Source organism: Phyllobates terribilis, unplaced genomic scaffold (assembly GCF_046119375.1).
Source record: "Phyllobates terribilis strain yellow unplaced genomic scaffold, ASM4611937v1 Scaffold_183__1_contigs__length_3771566, whole genome shotgun sequence".
NCBI lineage: Eukaryota > Metazoa > Chordata > Amphibia > Anura > Dendrobatidae > Phyllobates > Phyllobates terribilis.
In genome coordinates, this window is record NW_027362943.1 from 835,661 (window position 1) to 861,076 (window position 25,416).

Consider the following 25,416-nt stretch of genomic DNA (forward strand, 5'->3'; position numbering starts at 1 on the left):
CAAGAAACGCTGGGGCCACAATGAGAGAATCCGGGCCCCGTGGCTGGATACTCCGGGCCCCCAGCGTGTTAGGAGCAGACGGGGTCTTTGTCCCTGGAGCTTCGCTGCTCGGTATAATGAGACTCTGATCTTGTTCATAGGCCACGGCCTCACTATCAGTATTTGGTCAGTATTCGGTCAGTAGTTTTTCTCAGGAGTGGGAGCCAAAACCAGATGAGGAACAATCAGAGAAAAGGTATAAGAGGAACAATCAGAGAAAAGGTATAAAATAAACAACTGCACCAATTCTGAATTTATCACCCACTCCTGACCTTTTCGCTGTAGCCCTAATATTTCTGTACAGGGGTCTCTGTAGAGATAATCTTTCCCCAGCATTGTGGATTGGGAGAAGGGATTGGGACATTTTATTGTAATTTCCCTCTGGAAAAACCTATAATAAAAAATAACTGATAAAAAAGTGTTTTGTTTTCCCACCATGTTGTCTGTAGGAGGTAAAGAGCCGACACTGAAGATGCTTTATCTCCATAAGTCTACAAAAGGCCACAGCCCACTATCAGTATTCGGTCAGTATTTTTTCTCAGGAGTGGGTGATAAATGCAGAATTGGTGACTTGTTTCTATTATACCTTTTCTCTGATTGTTCCTCACCTGGTTTTGGCTCTCACTCCTGAGAAAAAATACTGACCGAATGCTGACCAAATACCGATAGCAGGGCAGTGGCCAAAGGGGGAGGATTGGCAACTCCGAATGTCCTTGTCTATTTTGGGATTAGGTGGTAGGAAAAGGGGCAGGTGGACATTTTGGGTTTTGTTTTGGGAGGGTGGGGGAAAGAGATGCAATATCTGTCCATATATTGTAAATATTAGTGATGAGCAAGCGTACTCGCCACTGCTCGATACTTGATCAAGCATCGGGGTACTCGGGTGTGCTTGTTACTCGTTCGAGTATAAAACCTGATGATGCAATGCGGCAGGCCAATCAGAGTAATGCCAGTAGAAAACATGGCTACGACATTACTGTGTATGACAGGCCATCCCTGCGTGTTTATTGGCTATCTAACACCCGCAAAACGTGGGGCGGGGACTCGAGCACCTCAAATATTTGATTGAAAACCCGAGCACCACGATGATCTATTAAGTATCGAGCAGTGGTAAGCATGCTTGCTCATCATTAGTAAATATATGAATACAGAAGTATTTGGACAGTGACTGAATCTTTGTGATTGCAGCTCTGCAGGCCACTAATCTTGATTTAAAATGAAACAACTGGGATGCAATTTAAGTGTAGACTTTTAGATTGAATTAAAAAAGGGGCTGAACAAAAATATCCTGTGAAACGTTTTGGAATTGCAACCATTTATCTATAAAGCCTCCTTATTTCAGGGGCTCAAAAGTAATGGACAAATAAAAGAGGTTGCCCACTACGTTTTCACTGATAACCCATCCTTAGGATAGGTCATTGATGTCTGATGAGTCGGGGTCAGACACCCGGCCCCCTGCCCATCAGCTGTTATCGTTGTTGGCCAGAAGTACTCACTTGCGGAGCTAGCTGTCTTCTGGTAGTGGCCGCGACAGGGTACAATACATCCGCCTCATATTGTCTAATCTAGCCTTTGTATTTCTAAGGCTCACTAATGGTTTGCACCTTGTATTGAACGCTCTCTGTATTGTCTCTCATGAAGTCTTCTCTTTTATGTTAGACCTAGACACTGAAAAACACCTACTTCCTGGAGTGTTCTTCATTTAGGTTGATATTATAAACAGGCTTTTCTTCACCATGGAAAGGATTCTGTGATCATCCACCACTGTTTTCTTCAGTGGATGTTCACAACTTTTTGAGTTCCCAAGCTCACCAGTGAACTTTTTTTTGCAGAATGTATCAGTTGATTTGGCCACTCCTAACATTTTTGCTATCTCTTTGGTGGACTTATGTGCCGTGCAATGTTTCACACGCACACATAGGCTTATACATGCGATCCGAATCCAGAATGCTGCTTTTTTTTTTCAGTCCGATTGCGATCCGATCAGGGCTGGAAAAGAAATGCCACTGAGCACACTATCATAGGAATAAATTTATACGAGTGCAATCCAATTTTTTATCCCATTGCAGTAGTCTGATTTAATTGCAAGTGAGAGCGAGCCCTTAGAAATATACTTACTTAGAAAATTGGTGAAGTGTTCAATACTCATTTGGATATTGGTTTTTGGATTAAAGATTAGTGTCTGAATATAATTTTAATTCTAATATACTGTATCCAATGTTTAAACAGCAGAAAAAAGGAAAAACATTTTTCATACTAATTAAATCTGCCTTGATAGTGTAAAGTGGAGATGTGTGCAACGACTCAGTGCCACTTGTGTGGTGGAAGGGGGGTGAACTATTCTTAATTATGCCAGACTTACTATTCCTGTGTTCAGTAAGTCAAGGAACATGAGCCATTGTTTCATGTGAAACTGTCCTGTGCCCATTTTTGTATGCTAATTTGTGGAATGTCTGCTGATTACGTATTGCATTAGTCTCCTGTGGTGTACTAGTCTGCAACATCTGAAGGATAATTAGGCAATCTAATTGAATAATCAAAAATAGGAGTTGAGGGTTATAAAAAGGGGTCTGCTCCTGTGACCAGTGTGATTCCACAGGACTTCAGCCAGTGGATTTCAGAACTGCTCAACACTGAGCCCACAAATTTGTTTTGATAACCCAGGTTGTGACAATTCGGTCACCTGGCTACATATTTCGCGGTGCTCGGTCAGCTTCCTATGCTAGCTGCTATCTCCTTTCTGCGGGTGCCTGTCAAAATCTAGGTACTGCTGTTTGGGGTAGTTGGCCCTGAATGTCCCAATGTCGCAGAGGTTCTAATTCCCAGCAAGCCAGTGGGTATGTTATATATGCTGTTAACTGTCGGTGAACAATAAAGTCTTACCAGAGTGTGGTACCCTCACCCTGCATTGTTTGAGTATTGTTATGTCCACAGGAAACGTGAACGGCAATCAATAGGATGAGCTCCGGCCCGTGCGGTGTTGTTAAAGACAGCCAGGTGAGCACATAACACTGCTGCATGGACATACACACAACACTGCAGCATGGATAGTGCATGCATACCCAGCTTTGCTATATATGCACGTTTATATACACATACAGCTCTGCTACATATGCACAGTTGCATACACATACACTTTATATACATTTTCCCATTTTTCAGTTCCATCCAGGTCATGTGATTGATTATATGATCTGAAAGGTCCTTGAGCTAGTCGGGTAGATGGTTCTTTAGCTGCTCACTCAGGATGTACAGCCTCTGTGCAGGTACTAGTACCTTCCTTTCCTGCACCAATCAGATAAATGTGGGGCTGGAGGAGAGTAAGCAGTTCTCTCAGTGATCAGGAAGGACACTGTCTATAAGATGCACTCACTTATTAGCAAGATTTTTTTCTTGCTTAAAAGTGTGTTTTATAGTCCAAAAAAAACAAACATTTTTAAAGTAATTTCCCTTTCTCATTTAATTATGATTGTCTGTTATATGTTTTTGTACAATTTGTCAACAACATATATAGTTTCTCCGCCGACTGAGTTATTTTTGATGGTCAACAAAATACGATTTTCCAGTAATTCTTTTTCACACTTGGTATGATAATGGCTTCTCTCTGTGTGGAATTTTTGATTTCTAAAGGGGTTTTCCAGTACTTGAACAATCTCTTCTCATTCCTCATGCTTGGTCCTGTTAAAAGAAAGACAATTATACAAACTTCCCATGCTTGTGCTGTTCCAGTGATGTGAGCACTTGCGTTTCTGAGGCTCATGTGACGTTGTTACGTCATGTGAGCCCTGCGGCCAGTCAGCATTGACGTCACTGTCCCCACTTTCGGACACATCGAACAATTAAAGGAAGTCAGAAAGCAGCAGCTCTGGCTTTCTGTTGATGTTTAATACATCTGAAGGCGGGGACAGTGAAGCCGATTGAAGCTGATTGTGAAGGAACACGCATGTTATGTAACAACTTCACATGAGTCCTGGAAACACGAGTGCAGATACCACTGGAACGGTGCCGGCACGGAAGGGGAGTATGAATGTTTTTAATTTAACAAGGCCAAACATGAGGAATGACAAGGGATTGCCCTATAAGTGGACAATACAATTTTCAGTTAAAACATTTCCAACATTCTGAACATGAAAAAGGCTTCTTCCCTGTGTGACTTCTCTAAAGTTTATTAAGAGTTGTATTCCATATAAAACATATCCCACATTAAGACCATGAAAATGACTTCTCCGCTGTGTGAGTTCTCTGATGTGTAACAAGAGTTGATTTATCTACAAAACATTTTCCACATTCTGAACAGAAAAAAGGCTTCTCCCCTGTGTGGGTTCTCTGGTGTCTATCAAGAAGCGATTTAAAGTTAAAACATTTTCCACATTCTGAACAGGAAAAAGGTTTCTCTCCTTTGTGGGTTTTTCGGTGGATATCAAGATGTGCTTTCCGGGTAAAACATTTTCCACAGTTCGAACAGGAAAAAGGTTTCTCTCCTGTGTGGGTTCTCTTGTGGCGATCAAGATGCCCTTTACAGTTAAAACATTTTTCACACTGTGAACAGGAAAAAGGCTTCTCCCCTGTGTGGGTTCTCTGGTGGTCACCCAAAGCTGATTTCTGGTTAAAACATTTCCCACATTCTGAACATGAAAAAGGCTTTTTCCCTGTGTGAGATCTCTGGTGTATAGCAAGAGTCCGTTTCTGTTTAAAATATTTCCCACATTCTGAACAGAAAAAAGGCTTTTCCCCTGTGTGAGTTCTCTGGTGCATAACCAAAGCTGATTTCTGGTTAAAACATTTCCTACATTCTGAACAGCAAAAAGGCGTCTCCTCTGTGTGAGTTCTCTGGTGCTTAACCAAAGCTGACTTACGGTTAAAACATTTCCCACATTCTGAACATGAAAAAGGCTTCTCCCCTGTGTGAGTTCTTTGGTGTATAACAAGATCCCATTTCTGGTTAAAACATTTCCCACATTCTGAACAGGAAAAAGGTTTCTCCATTGTGTGACTTCTCTGATGCTGAACCAAATTTGATTTCCATGTAAAATATTTCCCACATTCTGAACATGAAAATGGCTTCTCCCCTGTGTGACTTCTCTGGTGTCTAGCAAGACCTGATTTCTGGTTGAAACATTTTCCACACATGGAGCAAGAAAATCTTTTCTTCACTGTGTGAATTTTTGGATGTTTAAGAACAGAGTTTTCGAGGAGAAAACTATTTCCATATTCGGTTTGTGAAAATGGTTTCTTTGCTTTAGGAGCAGCTCGATTTTTAATGCTTATTTCGTGACTTGGATTTTCCTTAGTGTTCGGTAATGAATCAGAAGACAGGACCTGTTTCAAAGTATCAGATGATTGATCTTTGCTGTGAAGGGATGATGGTGTATCTGGAGTAATGGCATTCACTTCAATTGTATTCTGTGGTATCTCAAGCTCATCTAATTTAAAAATTGAAGATGTCAGCTGTTCCTCTGATCTCAGAGTACAGTCATCTGCCAAGAATAAAACCAATTATTATTTTTAAATAAAGTATTCTTGAATTTTATATTTTCTAACATTTGTACTTGAACCAGCTGTAGAAATGGCAAGTTATTTGAAAATATTGAATTATTCACCAAGTTGATGACAGTTCAATGTCTAATAGAAAACCTCATAGCATGAACCAGTGGAACATGGTGTTAAATTTGTTTGTTTATTCTGCCTCCCAAAGATGGAACAAAAAGCCACCAAACAATATTATGTAGGCCAAAATAATACCAATAAAAACTTATAAGCATCTCACAAAAAACAAGTCCCCACTCAGGTCCATCATCTATCAATGGAAAAACAGTTTCCTCATTATTAGTGGAGTATAGCAAGGGCATTTCAGACTATAAAATATAACTTTTAATAGATAAATTTAAAATATTTAGTATAAGACAATTATGACAGAGACAAAGTACACATACTCCCCAGGTCGGAGTAACAACTAAATAAGAGAGTAAAGCACATCACCTGAGTGGCATACCGGACCCTGGTCAGAAAGGGCAATTTAATAAAGCCTAAATGACACATGGTCTCTGTGAAGCGTCCAACAAGTAAGTGGACAAAATCAAATAAAAATTTTCACCTGAGATTAGTGAAGACAGTTATGCTTTATCATGTTGAGACAGCTTAGCCTTCATGGTGCTACACAGTGGGGTCCCCTGATGACTCCGAAAGGAAGAAACGCGTCCGGACTATAGGGCAAGCACAGGGCTACTGGAGCAGTCTAGATGTGGACTGTCCTTGTTAGGGCAGGAGTAAAGGGGTACAGGGATAGTGCAGTCCATATAGGGTGTTAATAGGGGCAGAAAAATACGCCTCCCCTGGACTATTGCCTGTCTACCTGCTTCCCCTTCAGGAAACATCTCGTCCTTTTTACCCACTGTGACGTGAACTACTCCACATATTGGGTGAGGACGTTCCATTACTCTTATTCAATTTTCTAAATGTTATTCTGTATGGATGATAAACGTTTTCTATTGATGATGTCATTGCCATAATCTTACCGTATCTATTTTGAATGCATATGAGAAACGTTTTTTCAATCATCCTAAGACGTTTATCCTGTGTTAATAGCAGGATCATCACATTGATACTATTTGATTTTTTGAGAAACATCTAATTTTGTCCACTTACTTGTTGGACGCTTCACAGAGACCCTGTGTCATTTAGGCTTTTTTAAAATGACCCTTTCTGACCAGGGTCCGGTACGCCACTCAGGTGACGTGCTTTACTCTCTTATTTAGTTGTTACTCCGACCTTAGGAGTATGTGTACTTTGTCTCTGTCATAATTGTCTTATACTAAATATTTAAAATTTATCTATTAAAAGTTATATTTTATAGTCGGAAATGCCCTTGCTATACTCTCCTGATGACTGGGTATGAGATACATATTTGAATATAAATCATAATATTGCTACCTATCATTATTAGTGGCCCAAAGGCTCTTGAAAAGCAACATGGCTTCCAGAAACCAATCCAGCAATATCCACTGTCCCAAAGTCAAATCTCCCCGTCGCTTCTGAGCCTTGCAGTGTGCCCAAACCACATTTAGCATCCATGTATGTGGCATTACTATAGTGAGAAGAACCCACTTAATTTACGGTGTATGTCTCCTGGAGCACAATCTGGGCACTATGTGTTGGGTAATAAAATGGCATATTTGCAATTTTCACTCTCCAACATCCAGTGCATGCTAATTTCAGGAAAGTGGCTGTGAAGTCAAAATAGTCACTTCTATTCATTGAGGGCTATAATTTCCAAAATGGAGTCACTTTATGGGGAATTATACTGCTCTGGTTTTCTGCCATTTTGTCATATTAGGGCTTCTGCAAATTGTGTGTCCCATCTCCTCTGGGATCTGCTCCTGTAATGTCTGCTTCTTTCACCATGTGTGGCCTTATTCATTCTGCAGGCGGCGCTGGTAATGGAGGAGACGTCAGAACCAGAAGCTTTGGGCGGCGCTCTGGACAGAGCCTAGCCAGTAAGATTGGAGTGCCTTGGGCCATTTGTACCATCCAGTCTGGCAATATAGGTGTGTGTACTGTCCAGCTGGAGTAATCTACTCCCTACATCAGCCAACTGGAATGAACCACGCCCTACTAAAGCTTGAAGCAAATTGCTGGAAGCTGCCAGATACAGCCTTGTCCTCCTCTGGTTCAGTCCTCTGTGCTCAGTTCACGGCTTGTGTATTTGTTTCCTGGTGTATTTTCTCTGCCCTCCTTATTCTGATCTGGCTACCTGACTATTCTTCTTGCCATCTCACACCACAGAACAGCCGGTAACATTGTGGCCCAAGCATAGGGGTCTCTGTGTAAGTCAAGATCTATGTAGAGAGGTTAAAGGGTGATGGTCAAAACTATGACTATAGACAATAACACATTTACTGAAATTATCAAACTCAACAGTCTTCATCAGTAATAAATGAGTAACTAGTGGTGAAACCTCTCTTGGGTAATTGGAGCATGGGGCTTGGTGGCTCTTGGTAATCTAAAATATTGTAAAGGCCAATATTTTCTATAAGAAGAGTTTCAAGAAAAAATATTAGACATCTAAATAGAACTTTTTATAATAGTACAGATCTGAGGTATCTTAAATTTAGATCTCGGGCATTTGGAAGAGGCAATGAAGACCTTTTTTTAAAGACTACCAGGGACTTGCAGACTAGTGAGGCCGGCCAATCCCACCACAAGTCATACAAAATGAAAAACTGTAAACAAATAGATATAGAATAAAAAAACATGTTACATCTCCAACAAGAATGTACACTGGGTACGGAAAGTATTCAGACCCCTTTAAATTTTTCACTCTTTGTTTCATTGCAACCATTTGGTATATTCTAAAAAGTTCATTTTTTTCTCACTAAAGTACACTCTGCTCCCCATCTTGACTGAAAAAAAAACAGAAATGTAGAAATGTTTGCAAATTTATTAAAAAAGAAAAATTGAAATATCATATGGTCATAAGTATTCAGACCCTTTGCTCAGTATTGAGTAGAAGCCCCCTTTTGTGCTAGTACAGCCATGAGTCTTGGGAATGACACAACAAGTTTTTCACACCTGGATTTGGGGATCCTCTGCCATTCTTCCTTGCAGATCCTCTCCAGTTCCGTCAGGTTGGATGGTGAACGTTGCTGGACAGCCATTTTCAGGTCTCTCCAGAGATGCTCAATTGGGTTTAGGTCAGGGCTTTGTCTGGGCCAGTCAAGAATGGTCACAGAGTTGTTCTGAAGCCACTCCTTTGCTATTTTAGCTGTGTGCTTAGGGTCATTGTCTTGTTGGAAGGTGAACCTTTGGCCAAGTCTGAGGTCCAGAGCACTCTGGAAGAGGTTTTCATCCAGGACATCTCTGTACTTGGCCGCATTCATGTTTCCTTCAATTGCAACCAGTTGTTCTGTCCCTGCAGCTGAAAAACACCCCCATAGCATGATGCAGCCACCACCATCTTTCACTGTATGGATTGTATTGGGCAGGTGATGAGCAGTGCCTGGTTTTCTCCACACATACTGCTTAGAATTATCACCAAAAAGTTCTATTTTCGTCTCATCAGACCAGAGAATCTTATTTCTCATAGTCTAGGAGTCCTTCATGTGTTTTTGAGCAAACGCTATGCGGGCTTTCATATGTCTTGCCCCGAGGAGAGGCTTCCGTCGGGCCACTCTGCCATAAAGGCCCGACTGGTAGAGGGCTGCAGTGATAGTTGACTTTGTTGAACTTTCTCCCATCTCCCTACTGCATCTCTGGAGCTCAGCCACAGTGATCTTGGGGTTCTTCTTTACCTCTCTCACCAAGGCTCTTCTCCCACGATTGCTCAGTTTGGTTGGACGGCCAGGTCTAGGAAGACTTCTGGTGGTCCCAAACTTCTTCCATATAAGGATTATGGAAGCCACTGTGCTCTTAGGAAACTTGAGTAATGCAGAAATTGTTTTGTAACCTTGGTCAGATCTGTGCCTTGCCACAATTCTGTCTCTGAGCTCCTTAGGCAGTTCCATTGAGCTCATGATTCTCATTTGGTCTGACATGCACTGTGAGCTGTGAGGTATTATATAGACTGGTATGTGCCTTTCCAAATCAAATCCTATCAGTTTAATTAAACACAGCTGGACTCCAATGAAGGAGTAGAACCATCTCAAGGAGGATCACAAGGAAATGGACAGCATGTGACTTAAATATGAGTGTCTGAGCAAAGGGTCTGAATACTTATGACCATGTGATATTTCAGTTTTTATTTTTTAATAAATTTGCAAAAATTTCTACAGTTCTTTTTTTTCAGTCAAGATGAGGTACAGAGTGTACTTTAATGAGAAAAAAAATGATTTTTAGAATTTACCAAATGGCTGCAATGAAACAAATAGTGAAAAATATAAAGGGGTCTGAATACTTTCCGTACCCACTGTATGTATTGGCAGAGAACTACAACATTAAACCGGAGTTGCACTCATTTATGGTGGACCATTGGAGTTACTATGAGTTCTGATCAGGAGAGTAGAGAAAGTATTAGCGCCCCCATTTCAGGAGAGATTGTACAGTAATCTGAATTCCTTAGGATTGAAAACATAATGCAATCTATGACGTGGAGTGAATCCATGAAACCAGGACTAAAGCCATGCCAACACATCTCCTGCAGGCGTGAATAAATGTATATTACAGCCAAGTTTGGTCAGAAAGACTGTACCTGGTCTTGAAGGGACCATATGAGCACATTTATCAGCACAGAGGGGAGAGAAGGTAGATTCATCCAATAAGATATCATGATTCTAGGAAGCCAACAGCATCATTACCCTCCGCTTTCTCTTACAGCCCCATCATAATATTTTTCTTCAGTGTGTCAGCACATTGTTTGTACGCTGTCATTTGGTTTTGTAGTTTGTAAGGTTCTAAGTTCTACAGAAAAGGACCTTCAATGCCCAAAGTCATTTGAACAGTTTTGGGTGGAGGAGAATGTTGTGGTCTAGCGGCAAAATGGTGATCACACGATTGTGATATGGCCGGACTACACCACCAATAAAGCAGCCACAGCAGGTGACTCAGACGAATCTGTGACTTCTCTGCATTTAGTGGTTACTACTCACCTGGGTAGTCATATGTGGGAATCTCCTCTTTACACTGCTCATCACCCCTCACATATGTCTCTGTAGTATTAATATGGGTCAGATCTTCACCCTGAAAGAAATATGGTCACAGAAATCAGGAGAAGTCACATCTATGATTAGCTTTAATCCTGCCGTCTCCACCATTCTCATTACACAAGTATAAAACATATAATACTGGAAGATAAAACAAAACTGAACACAGTTGTCTAAATATCATAGGAGAGATCTCATGACACGTTTTCTCCATCTACCTGATGATCCTGAGGAACATTGGGATCTTCTTGTTTATAGTCCTGTGGAAGAAGAGGATGGGAACATCTCTCTGGTGTTGTCGACTTAATGGATAGACCTGTAGGAAACACATACAGGGATTGAATTCATGTTTTACATACACTAAATATACATGGCCTAAAATTATTTGTATTACCTGGTGATGTGAGGGGCTGGAGAACCTCCATCATGACGTCCTTGTACACATCTTTGTGTCCTTCTAAATACTCCCACTCCTCCATGGAGAAATAGACAGCGACATCCTGACACCTTATAGGAACCTGACATAAACAATGATACCATCATCCCACTGATTCCTTCACAGCGTTACTTAATAATGTCCTAGCATTCCCAGCAGTGTCACCTCTCCAGTCAGCAGCTCAATCATCTTGTAGGTGAGTTCTAGGATCTTCTGGTCATTGATGTCCTCATGTATCAGGGGGTGAGGTGGAGGCCCTGTGATTGGGCTCAGAGGTCTTCCCCATCCCTCAGACACAGGGTCCCAACAGCGCTCACTAGAGGTCTTCTTCACTACTGTGTAATCCTGGTTATGGAGAGACACATTAATTAATCTCACTACAGACATTTCCAGAGTCCTCATCTCTCTAGTTCTGTCCATACGTTATCCCCATAGATAAGAATGATGTAATGTGACATAATTCGAATATCTCACCTCTCCAGTAAGCCGGAAGAGGATCTCTAGGGTGAGGTGTAATATTTTTCCTGCCATTTTGTCTCTGTCCACATCCATCTTTTATGGGTAAATCAGAAAATTCTCTTACATAGAAGATCTTCACTGAGAGGATCCGATATTGTAGGGATATGAATGAGAAGAAGATGAGCCTATGTAACATCATAAATATCCTGTGTAATAATACAATTACTGAAGATAATGAGGGAAACATATGAGATTTATTATTTTATAGTATTTAGTTTTCTGCTTTACATCTACTAATAAAAACTATATATTTTAGGCCACAGACAACAAGCAGTTTCTTCCTCAGAGTCTGCAGCTGAACACGTTTCTCAAAGACTCATCTTACATAAGGCTAATTCTTGTCTCTTTTACCGACACTGGAATCGGCATTAGCAATACTGCAGGAGATATTCATTACATGTGACATGAGAAATAACTACTTCATGAGGAGGACGACGACATCTTCATCTTCTACTACGGCTCTAGAAACATATTTGGCCAGAGTCTGTCACTGACTACATCAGCACCGGCCGTCTATATGAATGTTTCCTGTCTTCTCCGGACCGTAATCTTCTATCACGTTAAATCTCACGTCTGATTCACACACAGAAGTTTGAGGCTTTTTTGTTTGCACAAACACCGCGAACAAAATTAATTTGATACCAAAGTCTCCTTGTACAGTGTTTTATGGGGTTTATATCTGGCCTTAGGCTTTCCTATATTACAAGAAATACACCAGAAAAAAAACAAACTGGCACCAACAATTATTGTAATAAGAAAAAAACATGCAAAAAGCACAATACAAGTTTTATTATTTTTTAACACATTAAACATTTGTTTAAAAAAAACAAAACTCTTTTGGGCACCAGAACATAGATGTACACCGCAGGGATGGCACAGGTGCGGCTGCAACAAAAACCATTGAAGTTTAACTGCTTGCTACTGTCAAAAGCAAACATGGCATCTAAGAATGTTTGACAGAGTTCGACTGAATGCCCCTCCTCACCCAAGTACTCGATAGTATGGGGCTGCCTATTTTCTCTGATACTTATACAGTAGTGTTCAAAATAATAGCAGTGTTTTCAAAAACATGAGTTAAGCACAAAATCTTTCTACTAGCTTTTACTTCCATGCATTGGGAACATTGCACACTGTTTTCTAATTCAAAACATTTAGAGAAATGTATATAAGTTTTAACTACTTTACAGAAAATAACAAAAAAAGAACATTGGGCTGTTCTAAAAAAAAATAGCAGTGTCTGTGTTTCGCTCATGCCCAGACTGATTGACGTGAGCGTGGTTTGTGGTCCCACTGGGCCACGAACCGAGGAGTGCCTGGAAGTTCGTAACTAAGGGTCTCGCCCAATCCGACCCCGGACGCACGGCGGCTCAAAAAACTCCCCGATCCGAGGAGGGACGAGGGAGGTGACCCAGGTGCCACACCAGGGCAGACCTCGGTCACAGAGCTGTTGACCCACACCGGGGTTTGCAGGAACGGGCAGGTTCAGCTGGTATACAGACATGCAGGTATGGGGAGCAGAGCAGAGCCACAGGTGCGGATGGGAAGCGGAGCAGAGTAGAGCCACAGGTGCGGACGGGAAGCGGAGCAGAGCAGGGTAGGCGGGAATGCGGCAGAGCGCAGCCAGGCAAGACAGTGCTCTGTTCACATGGAACAGACAAAGTCAGGAAAGCCTGTACCTGTGTCTTGCGTACTCTGATTAAAAAGTTGATTGGAGAGGGTAAAACTTATAAAGAAGTGCAGACAATGATAGGCTGTTCAGCTATAATGATCTCTAATGCTTTAAAATGGAAAGTAAAACCAGAGAGAGGTGGAAGAAAACGGAAGACTACCATTCGAATGGATCGAACAATAGCCAGAATGGCAAAGGCTCAGCCAATGATCAGCTCCAGCTCCAGGATGATCAAAGACAGTCTCAAGTTTCCTGTGAGTACTGCGACAGTTAGAAGACGCCTGTGTGAAGCTAATCTCTTAGCAAGAAGTCAACGCAAAGTCCCACTGTTAAAAAAAGAAAAAAAGACATGAACTCAAGCAAATACAATTTGCAAAAATTACTTTGTGCCTCAAAATAATACGAAAAAAATCTGCAACTCGTCCCGCAAACAATAAGCCCTCATACAGCGCTGTTTGCCAAAAAATAAAAAAGTTACAGTGCTTATTATATTCAGATAAAAAAACTACTTTTTGTAAAAAAAAAACATTTTTACCGTGTGATAGCAGCAAAACCTAAAAAAGCACAATATAAATTTGGTATCGCTGTAATCGCACCGACCCGAACAATAAATCCACCTTATCACATATACCACACAGTGAACCGTGCAAAAATAAAAATAAGAACTATTCTTGTACTGTTCATTCTACCTCCCAAAAACTGGAATAAGGCTCTGCTCACATCTATCCTGCACACTCCGCTGAGCACTTAAGTCGGGGTTTCCTTGTAAATTCCCCAAAACCGCGATTCAGATAAAAACACTGACGGAACCACTCACTTATGAGGCAGATGGAGTCACTTTAGACTGGTCTGTGTTCCGGCGGCGTCCCACCATTTTAGGGGTCTTTTTAGAGCACAAGTGTGGACGACTACAGATCTGTGCACACCTAAAAAGATGGATGCCACCGGAGTAGATGCCAAACGGACTCCAAAGTGTCTCCATTTGCCTCATTATGGTGGGTGGTTCCGTCGGGGGTGTCGTCTGAATTGCATTTTTGTGGGATTTACACAGAAACCCCAAGGTAAGTGCTCAGCGTAAAACAAAAGAATGTGATCCCAGCTTTATTCTGGAAGCAATCTAAAAATATTATGTACCCCAAATTGTTACCAATAAAACCCTAATTTATTCCACACAAAACCCGCCCCCCCTCAGGTCCGTCATCTATCACTGGAAATATAGGGGTTTCCTACGTTATTGGCAGAACAAACCCCTCAACTGACCTATCCATCAAAGTTAATGATTGCCCGCTCTCCCCAGTAACACAAGCTTGCTGCCTCGGTGTAACCCTGGACACTGATCTCTCCTTCAAACCACATATCCAAGCCCTCTCCACTTCCAGCCGACTCCAACTCAGAAATATCTCCCGGATCCGCACATTCCTCAGCAAAGACTCTGAAAAAACACTAGTGCAAGCCCTCATCATCTCCAGCCTCGACAACTGCAACCTTCTGCTCTCGCACCCCTAACACTCTCGCACCCCTCCAATCTATCCTAAACTCTGCTGCCCGACTAATCCACCTGTCCCCCCGTTATTCCCCGGCCTCTCCACTCTGTCAATCCCTTCACTGGCTCCCCATTGCCCAGACTCAAGTTTAAGACCCTAACCTTGGCATACAAAGCCACCCACAGCCTGTCTCCTCCATACATCTGTGACCTAGTCTGCCGGTACTTACCTGTACGCCACCTCTGATTCTCACAAGATCTCCTTCTCTACTCCCCTCTTATCTCTTCTTCCCACAATCGCATACAAGACTTCTCCTTTGCATCCCCTCTATTCTGGAACTCTCTACACCAACATATCAGACTCTCGCCTACCGCTGAAACCAGGGCTGTGGAGTGTGAGTCGGTGCTCATTTTGGTGGAGTCAGAGTCGGTATAAAATGGACCAACTCCGACTCCTAAAATATATAATAAATTGGGTACAGTAGTTCAATGCAGAATGTGCTGAATATTTTTTCATAGGAATTTGGGAAAGTTATGAAATGTCCTATAAAATGGCTGTTCTATTCCTTATCTAAGTCTACATTCACACAGCGTTTTTTGCTGCATTTTTTGAGGATACATTTTTCAGCTGCAAAAGCAGATCAGCTGTATGAAAAACCGCATCACCTGAAAGTTTTTGAGCTCATAGATAATGTTTTCAATAGCAAAAGCAGATTAGAAAAACGCCGCACAAACTGACATGCTCATTCTTTGTGAGGATCCGGTTTTGAGCCCAAAAACGGATCCTCACAAAACGATGTGTCTGAATGTCATATCTTGAAACCCATTGACTTTGCTGGGATGCCCAGAGTCACTGCATTTTACTGCAAAAAACGAATCCGCAAAAAGGCTGTGTGTGAATCATGGCCGTGGCCAGCGAGGGGCAGGGGGGGGGGGCAGCCCCAAAGCAGGGGCACACACCTATCAAAACTCACTTGTATGCTGCAGTGCTCCCGTCCTGCACCGGCTCCAGACTGCAGGGGGCAATCTCCCCTCCTCTGTCCTGTCTTCTGCCGTCTTCACCAGAGAGAGGAGGGGGAGGGGTGCCTGCCCTGCACAGGATCCGATTCCTGGGCCCCGAGCTGGATAAAGTGAAAGTACTACTGCTCATCTCTGTCACAGGAAGGTAACTAATGCTAATATTGTAGGTGATTATTATGTGCTCTCTGTACAATGTGTGAACTATATGTGCGATATGTGCAATGTACTATTTGCTGTCTGTAGCTATCATCTGTCCATCACACTCTATCTATCCCTCCATGTATTCATCTATCTATCCATCCCTCTATCTATCCATTTCTCTATCCCTCCATCTATCCTTTCATTTATCCCTTTATCTATCCATCCCTCTATCTATATATCTATCCATCCTTTCATCTATCCCTCCAGCTATCCCTCCAGCTATCCATCCATATGGCTATATATTTATCCATCCATCCATCCTTGTATCTATCCATCCATCCTTGTACCTATCCATCTATCTCTACATCTATCGATCCCTCTATTTACCTATCCATCCCTCTATCCCACTATCTATCTATCATCCCTCCATCTATCTATCTATCTATCCCTCTATGACTTTATCTATCTATCTATGCATCCATTTATCCATATCTGTCTATCCATATCTTATCTATACCAAATGAAGCTCTGACTGAGGTAGCAGTTAGGATGAGCGGCCTACAGGAGGACTGTCAGGCGCAAGAGGACTTGGGTCCTGACAGTGCTACTGCTGCCATATCTTCATCCTCATCAGATGAGTTTGACTTTGACAAGTATTTGGACGACATGGAGCAGGCAAAGCTTTGCCGCAAGGAAAAAGATTTCACTCCGTCTCCTATAGCAAGCAGATTGACCATATTTCAGCAAAATGTTTCACTTGCTCTCAAAGAAATAGAAAAATGTAACCGTTCATCAAGTGCTCACTATGCATCTAGATAGGTGCCTTGGGGGGTCTAGTTTCCAAAATGGGGTCACTTGTGGGGGAGCTCCAATGTTTGGACACACAGGGACTCTCCAAATGCAACATGGTATCCGCTAACAAATTGAATGGAAAATCGGCTCAAATTGTTAGCGGACACCACGTTGCGTTTGGAGAGCCCCTCTGTGCCCAAACTTTGGAGCTCCCCCACAAGTGACCCCATTTTGGAAACTATACCCCCCAAGGCACCTTTCTAGATGCATAGTGAGCACTTGGAACCCCCAGGTGCTTCACAAATTGATTCGTAAAAATGAAAAAGTGAAAAAAAAAACACTTTTTCATTTTTATGAATCAATTTGTGAAGCGCCTGGGGTTCCAAGTGCTCACTATGCATCTAGATAGGTGCCTTGGAGGGTCTAGTTTCCAAAATGGGGTCACTTGTGGGGGAGCTCCAAAGTTTGGGCACACAGGGGCTCTCCAAATGCAACATGGCGTCCGCTAACAATTTGAGCCGATTTTCCATTCAATTTGTTAGCGGACACCATGTCCCGTTTGGAGAGCCCGTGATGTGCCTAAACAGTGGAGCTCCCCCACAAGTGTCCCCATTTTGGAAACTATACCCCTCAAGGATTTTATTAAGGTGTATAGTGAACATTTTGAACCCAGAGGTACTGCACAGAATTTGTTTACATTAGGTCATCATATTGAATAAGTTGTCATTATTCTTGAGCGCAAGTGCTCGCTACTTGAGTTTGCATCGGGTACTCAGGTATGCACCATGTACAGCGTGTGCTCGAGTGACATGCTCGAGTCCCTGCTCCGCATGTTTCATGGTTATTAGACACCCAAAAAAAAACATGCGGGGATCGCTCGTGCATGGCAGGCAATCCCCGTAAAGTTTTTTTGGCCGCGAAGCATATAGGGCAGAGACTCGAGCATGTCACTCAAATACCCACGATACTCAATGCATACCAGAGCACCCGATGCAAACTCAAGTAGCGAGCACTTGCGCTCGCTCAACACTAGTCGCCATATCGTCATCTTTTTTTCTTACTTTTGAAAAAAATCCCAACCCCAGCCCTAACCCTAGCACAACCCTAACCATAGCACAACCCTAGCCCCAGCACAACCCTAGCCCCAGCACAACCCTAGCCCCAGCACAACCCTAGCCCCAGCACAACCCTAGCCCCAGCACAACCCTAGCCCCAGCACAACCCTAGCCCCAAACCCAGCCCAAGAGTTTATTTTTGACGCCGTTCCTTGTGCGGTATAAGTGATAAGACGACTTTATTCTTCAGGTCGGTGTGATTACAGCAATGTCAGAATCATATGGGGTTTTTATGACTGACAGCTGTCACACACTAAAAGACGCATTCTTTGTAAAATCTAGTTTTTGCATCGCCATATTTTGAGAGCTATAATTTTTCCAGATTTTGACAGACAGTCATGTGACGGCTTGTTTTTTGCGGGATGACTTGACGTGGTTATTGGTGCCATTTTCAGGCACGTGACATATTTTGATCGCTTTCTACTCCGATTTTTGGGAGGCAGAATAAACAAAAACCAACAATTCAGGAATTGTTTTTTTTTTTTTTTTTTTTTTTATTCTGTTCCACGTGTGGTAAAATTGATAAGGTAGCTTTATTCTTCGGGTCAGTATGTTTACAGCGGTACCACATTTGTATCATTTTTCTATGTTTTGTCGCTTATACACAATAAAAGCTATTTTATAGAAAAAAATATTTTTTAGCATCGCTTTATTCTGAGAGCTATAACTTTTATTTTTCAGCTGATAGAGCTGTATGGCGGCTTGTTTTTTTGCGGGACGAGATGACGTTTTCAGCGGTACCATTTTTATTTATATGCGTCTTTTTGATCGCGTGTTATTCCACTTTTTGTTTGGCGGTATGGTGATAAAGCATTGTTTTTTGCTTCGGGTTTTTTTTTTTTTTTTTTACCGTGTTCACTGAAGGGGTTAACTAGTGGGACAGTTTTATAGGTCAGGTTGTTCCGGACGCGGCGATACCAAATATGTGTACTTTTATTGTTTTTTTTTTTTATAATAAGATTTATTGATGGGTACATTATATTTTTATTTTTGGTGGATTATTTTTTTATTTATTTTTTATATTTTTGCAATTTTTTTTTTTTCCACTTTCAGACAGTTTATACACTTTATTACTTTGTCCCACTCTGGGACTTTCACTTTTTTTTCTCTGATCGCCTGCATGGCACAGGAATGCAGCACCATCCCTATGCCATGCAGGCTGTCAGCGGTGCACAGTGTGAAGATTGTTTGGAGATGCACTGCGCATGTCCAAACAATCTTCCTGCTGTCTGGTGACCCGAATGTTGTCATGACGACATCAGGTCCTCATGGCAACACCCGGGAAGCCTTTGCAGACTGCGCTAGAAGCCGGAAGAGGAGGTGAGTATCGGCGATCACCTCCCCTTGCCCCCGCTCCCTGCACATAGTACCAGGTGTCAGCTGTGACAATCAGCTGACACCCGGCGGCCATCGCGCCCGCACAGCCTGTGTGCGCGCGCGATCGCCATGACGTACTAATACGGGTCTGGGTCTTAAGTCCCAGGGCACAGACGCGTATTAGTACGTCAGATGTTGTTAAGGGGTTAATGAAAGCCTGGACTGATAGGTAAGATGGCGGTGTTGCATGGTGGGAGGTGGTAAGCCATGTCAGCACGCCGCCAGGGATGTTACACTCCGCACTGCAGTAACTGCATTCTAGCCACTTCTATAAGGAACCATCTAGGTTGGAGATGATTATTTGAGTACCTCATTTTAGCCTCCACTGTAGGCGGCTCACTAGTGAGTTGAGTAGAGCGGAGGTGATTTTTTTACGGACCTGGCCGTAGCCTCCACTCTAGATGGTTCAGTACCAAGGTGACTACAGTGGAGTTGCTGGAGTGAGGTCCTCAAAAAATCAACTTCAAACTAAGATTGGGTGGAGATTTGCGGGGAGGGTGGTGACAGTAACGGAGCAGCCGACAGAATCATCATACTTGACATCACAAAAGTTGCATAAATTATAACAGCAGTGTTCTCCAATGCCCTTAGACATTCCTGTAACAATTTGTAACTTCTGTGTTGTACATTATGGTGACTGTTGGGGGCGCTCTTTTACGCCTCTTCCCGCGGAGCTCCGCACACGCTTCACAATGTCGGTGCTGAGGATGGGACTGTGGACTAATGGGAAGAGTCACATTGTGGCAAAACTGAACAATCAGGGGATTTTTTTTATATTACATAAAGCGACAATAAGAATGTAAGTTTCATTAATCAGGAAAAAAAGAATTTTGCCCAATTCCATAAAATATATAACAGTGTAAAAATACGTAAATTATATAACAGTGTAAAAAAAATATTTTTGACTTGTGATGTTTGCTCCATTAAAAACATGAGCAATTGCATAAAAATGCATAAGAAAAACAAGAAAAACATTAAAAAGCCAGAAGAGGCGACTACCTGTCTCATGCTGCACATAACACATCTGCATCTCTGGCTGCTGTGGGCATGAAAGGGGACAAACTTATGATATGGCCCCCATGCTCCACTGACCTCAACCCCATTGAGAACCTCTGGAGCATCATCAAAAGGAGTGTCTATGATGGCGGGAGGCAGCTCACATCTAAGCAACAGCTCTGGGAGGGTATTCTGTCCTCATGCAAAACAATTGAAGCAGAAACCATCCAAAACCTGACAAATTCAATGGACGAGAGAGTTCAGAAGCTCCTTTCGAACAAGGGGTCCTATGTGCAAATGTTACATCACCTAGAATAAAGTTTTGAGTTGAAAACTGTTTGATTTCAGTTTGTAGTAACCTGCTAATGCTTATAATTTCAAAAATGACCATTTTTTTTGTTCTTTATTAAAATGAAAAGGTTGAAAACTCTGCTGTGCATAATAATTTGGAACATGCATTTTGAGTGCCATTTGAGTGTTTTATTTTTTAAAAAATATACTGTTATCATAGGCAGTTTGTACAAAAACCTTTCAATTGTACTCTAATAGTTATTTGACTGGAAAATTACAAATGACTGCAATTCATACATGTAATTTGGGAAAATCTGAGAAAATATTATTTGCATAATAATTTGGAACACAGTGTAGACAGTGAGTACGAGGATCCTGGAATCAACGCCGATCTAGTGGTGTCAGTGCTGAACTGTCTACATTGGAGGGGATTACCGAGACCCTCACTCCAGCAACTCTGATCTAGTCTCCTCAGCAGTGAAGTGTCTACATCGGTGTGGCTAAAGTGAGGGCCTCAAAGAACAACTCCGATCTAGACGCAACCTTGCCTGTAGCAGTATTCAAATACAGTACAGACCAAAAGTTTGGACACACCTTCTCATTTAAAGATTTTTCTGTATTTTCATGACTTTGAAAATTGTACATTCACACTGAAGGCATCAAAACTATGAATTAACACATGTGGAATTATATACTTAACAAAAAAGTGTGAAACAACTGAAAATATGTCTTATATTCTAGGTTCTTCAAAGTAGCCACCTTTTGCTTTGATGACTGCTTTGCACACTCTTGGCATTCTCTTGATGAGCTTCAAGACGTAGTCACCGGAAATGGTTTTCACTTCACAGGTGTGCCCTGTCAGGTTTAATAAGTGGGATTTCTTGCCTTATCAATGGGGTTGGGACCATCAGTTGTGTTGTGCAGAAGTCTGGTGGATATTCAGCTGATAGTCCTACTCAATAGACTGTTAGAATTTGTATTATGGCAAGAAAAAAGCAGCTAAGTAAAGAAAAACAAGTGGCCATCATTACTTTAAGAAATTAAGGTCAGTCAGTCCGAAAAATTGGGCAAACTTTGAAAGTGTCCCCAAGTGTAGTTGCAAAAACCATCAAGCGCTACAAAGAAACTGGCTCACATGAGGACCTCCGCAGGAAAGGAAGACCAAGGGTCACCTCTGCTTCTGAGGATAAGTTTATCCGAGTCACCAGCCTCAGAAATCGCAGGTTAACAACAGCTCAGATTAGAGACCAGGTCAATGCCACACAGAGTTCTAGCAGCAGACACATCTCTACAACAACTGTTAAGAGGAGACTTTGTGCAGCAGGCCTTCATGGTAAAATAGCTGCTAGGAAACCACTGCTAAGGACAGGCAACAAGCAGAAGAGACTTGTTTGGGCTAAAGAACACAAGGAATGGACATCAGACCAGTGGAAATCTGTGCTTTGGTCTGATGAGTCCAAATTTGAGATCTTTGGTTCCAACCACCGTGTCTTTGTGCGACACAGAAAAGGTGAACGGATGGACTTTACATGCCTGGTTCCGACCGTGAAGCATGGAGGAGGAGGTGTGATGGTGTGGGGGTGCTTTGCTGGTGACACTGTTGGGGATTTATTCAAAATTGAAGGCATAACGAACCAGCATGGCTACCACAGCATCTTGCAGCAGCATGCTATTCCATCCGGTTTGCGTTTAGTTGGACCATCATTTATTTTTCAACAGGACAATGACCCCAACACACACCTCCAGGCTGTGTAAGGGCTATTTGACCAAGCATGAGAGTGATGGGGTGCTACGCCAGATGACCTGGCCTCCACAGTCACCAGACCTGAACCCAATCGAGATGGTTTGGGGTGAGCTGGACCGCAGAGTGAAGGCAAAAGGGCCAACAAGTGCTAAGCATCTCTGGGAACTCCTTCAAGATTGTTGGAAGACCATTTCTGGTGACTACCTCTTGAAGCTCATCAAGAGAATGCCAAGAGTGTGCAAAGCAGTCATCAAAGCAAAAGGTGGCTACTTTGAAGAACCTAGAATATAAGACATATTTTCAGTTGTTTCACACTTTTTTGTTAAGTATATAATTCCACATGTGTTAATTCATAGTTTTGATGCCTTCAGTGTGAATGTACAATTTTCAAAGTCATGAAAATACAGAAAAATCTTTAAATGAGGTGTGTCCAAACTTTTGGTCTGTACTGTACATGGGCGGCGTCAGCAGTGACTGAATGTGGTGCCGCCCATAACTGAATGTGAGAATCACACCCCTATGACTGAATGAGCAGGCAGGACAAAGTATATATAAAGTTATAAAATAATTATACTACCATCGATTTTAATGAAAAAAGCTTGTTAGTGAAGCACATTGCATCACTAACAAAGCAATGGGGGCAGTGTACATAGCAACTAGGACGTGACAGGTTCCCTTTAAGGGGTGTAGTTTCCAAAATGGGGTAACTTGTGGGGTTTCCACGGTTTATGCATATTGGGGGCTCACCAAAAGCGAAAGGGCGTTCGCTCTCGATTTCAGACATTTTTGCATTCAAAAAGTCAAACGGTGCTCCTTCCATTCCCAACCCTGCCGTGTACCCCACATATGAGATATCGGAGTACTCAGGAGAAATTGCACAACAAATTTTGCGGTCCATTTTCTCCTTTTACCCTTGTGAAAATAAAAAAATTGGGGCTAAAAGTACATTTTTGTGGAAAAAATTAGATTTTTTTTATTGTCACGGCTCTACATTATAAACTTCTGTGAAGCACCTGGGGGTTCAAGGTGCTCGTCACACATAACACACATCACACACATAATGTACCAATTATGTCCTTAATGACCAAGCCAAATTTTACAATTCTGACCAGTGTCACTTTATGTGGTAATAACTCTGGAACAACAGATCCCACTGACTCTGAGATTGTTTTTTTTCGTGACATATTGTGCCTCATAATAGTGGTAAAATTTCTTCGATATGACTTGCGTTTATTTTTGAAAATATCTTTCAAACTTTTAATTCATATGCCTATAAACCAGAAACTTATGTCACACAAAATAGTTAAAGAAGTTGTTCACTACTTTTTAAGAGACCCCCAATGTATTAACCCAGTGATTATAAGACGTTTTGTAAATACCTTGCTGTGTCCTTCTTGCTTGGGAGCGGCGCTATCGCTGGATGCTCACAGGCATCATGTGACCCCCCACTGATGTCACGTCAAGTGAGGCGTAACATCAGTGACGCGGTCCCCAAGGTGGATGCTGGGCTGTGGGCGCGCTTTCCCAATGAATGAGGAGAGGTGCGTGGTTGATGCTGGGTGTGACGTGCGGGGTAACCCCGCCCACAGCCCATTACTCACCGTGGATCGCAGAAGTGCGTAACCCCCAGCTGCAGCCGGCACTTGACGTGACATCAGCGGATGTCAAAGTCGGCTGCAGGTGGGGGTCACGCGATGCCTGTGAGCGGCTAGTGATAGTGCTGCTCACAGGCAAGAAGGACACAGCAAGGTATTTACAAAACATCTTAAAATCACTGGATTAATACATTGGGGGTCTCTTAAAAAGTAGTGGACAACTCCTTTAATAAATAATATTTCCTACATGTCTACTTTACATCTGCATCATTTTTAAAACATTATTTTTTTTTCTTAGGAAGTTATAAAGGAAAAAAGTTGAGAAGGATTTTTAATTTCTCCAACAAAATTTACAAAATCATTTTTTAGGGACCACATCACATTTGAAGTGACTTTGAGGGGCCTGTATGACAGAAAATACCCAAAAGTGACACCATTGTTAAAACTGCACCCCTCAAAGTACTCAAGCCACATTCAAGTAGTTTATTAACCCTTCTGGTGCTTCTGGAAAAAATCAACATTTTACTTTTTGTCACTAAAATTTCATTTTTATTATTTTTTTATTTTTACAACGGTAACAGGAAAAATAAACCCCCAAATTTGTTGTGCAATTTCTCTTGATTACGCAGAAACCCCATATGTGGGGTAAAACTAGAATCAAGAGTGAATGCTATGTCACGTTTGGAGAACCCCTGATGCTCCTAACAGTGGAAACCCCCCACAAGTGACACCACTTTGAAAACTAGACTCCTCAAGGATTTTATCAAGGGGTATGGTGAAAATTTTGAACCCAGAGGTACGACACAGAATTTGATAACATTAGGTCATCATATTGAATAACTTGTCATTAGTCTTGAGGGCAAGTGCTCACTACTTGAGGTTGCATCGGGTGTTCGGGTATACATCAAGCATCACAGGTGCTCGAGTGACATGCTCGATTCCCCAACCCGCATGTTTCATGGTTGTTAGACACCCAAAAAAAACATGCGGGGATTGCCCGTGCATGGCAGGCAATCCCTGCGTGTTTTTTTTGGCTGTATAACAGCTGCGAAACATATGGGGCGGAGACTCGAACATGTCACCCGAGCACCCGCAATACTTGGTGCATACCCGAGCACCCGATGCAAACTGAAATAGAGAGCACTTGTGCTCAACACTAGTCGCCATTTCGTCATTATTTTTTTTTTACTTTTGAAAAAATCCCAACCCCAACACAACCCTAACCACAACCCTAACATTAACACAACCCTAACCCTAACATAACACTAACCCAATCCTAACCCTACCCCTAAATCCAGGGCTGGCTCCAGGTTTTTGTGGGCCCCGGGCGAAAGAGTCTCAGTGGGCCCCTTTAACACATACCACGATTCATGATGCACAGATACCGCAGAGAAATATATATATAGTACAAGGCCAAAGATTTCACTTCTTACATTACATGAGCGATATCTATTGTTAATTCTACAATAGCTCAGAAACAGGCGAATAGCTCCATACAGAATACTGGCCCCATAAAATGCTCCATACAGGATACTGGCCCCCATGTAACGTTCCATACAGGATAC

General features: G+C 42.1%; 1 pseudogene; it reads right to left on the reverse strand.

The window, feature by feature from the left end:
• Positions 1–3,499: 3,499 nt before the first annotated feature.
• LOC141212720 (uncharacterized) overlaps positions 3,500–25,416 on the reverse strand; it is a 33,390-nt pseudogene continuing 11,473 nt past the window's right edge.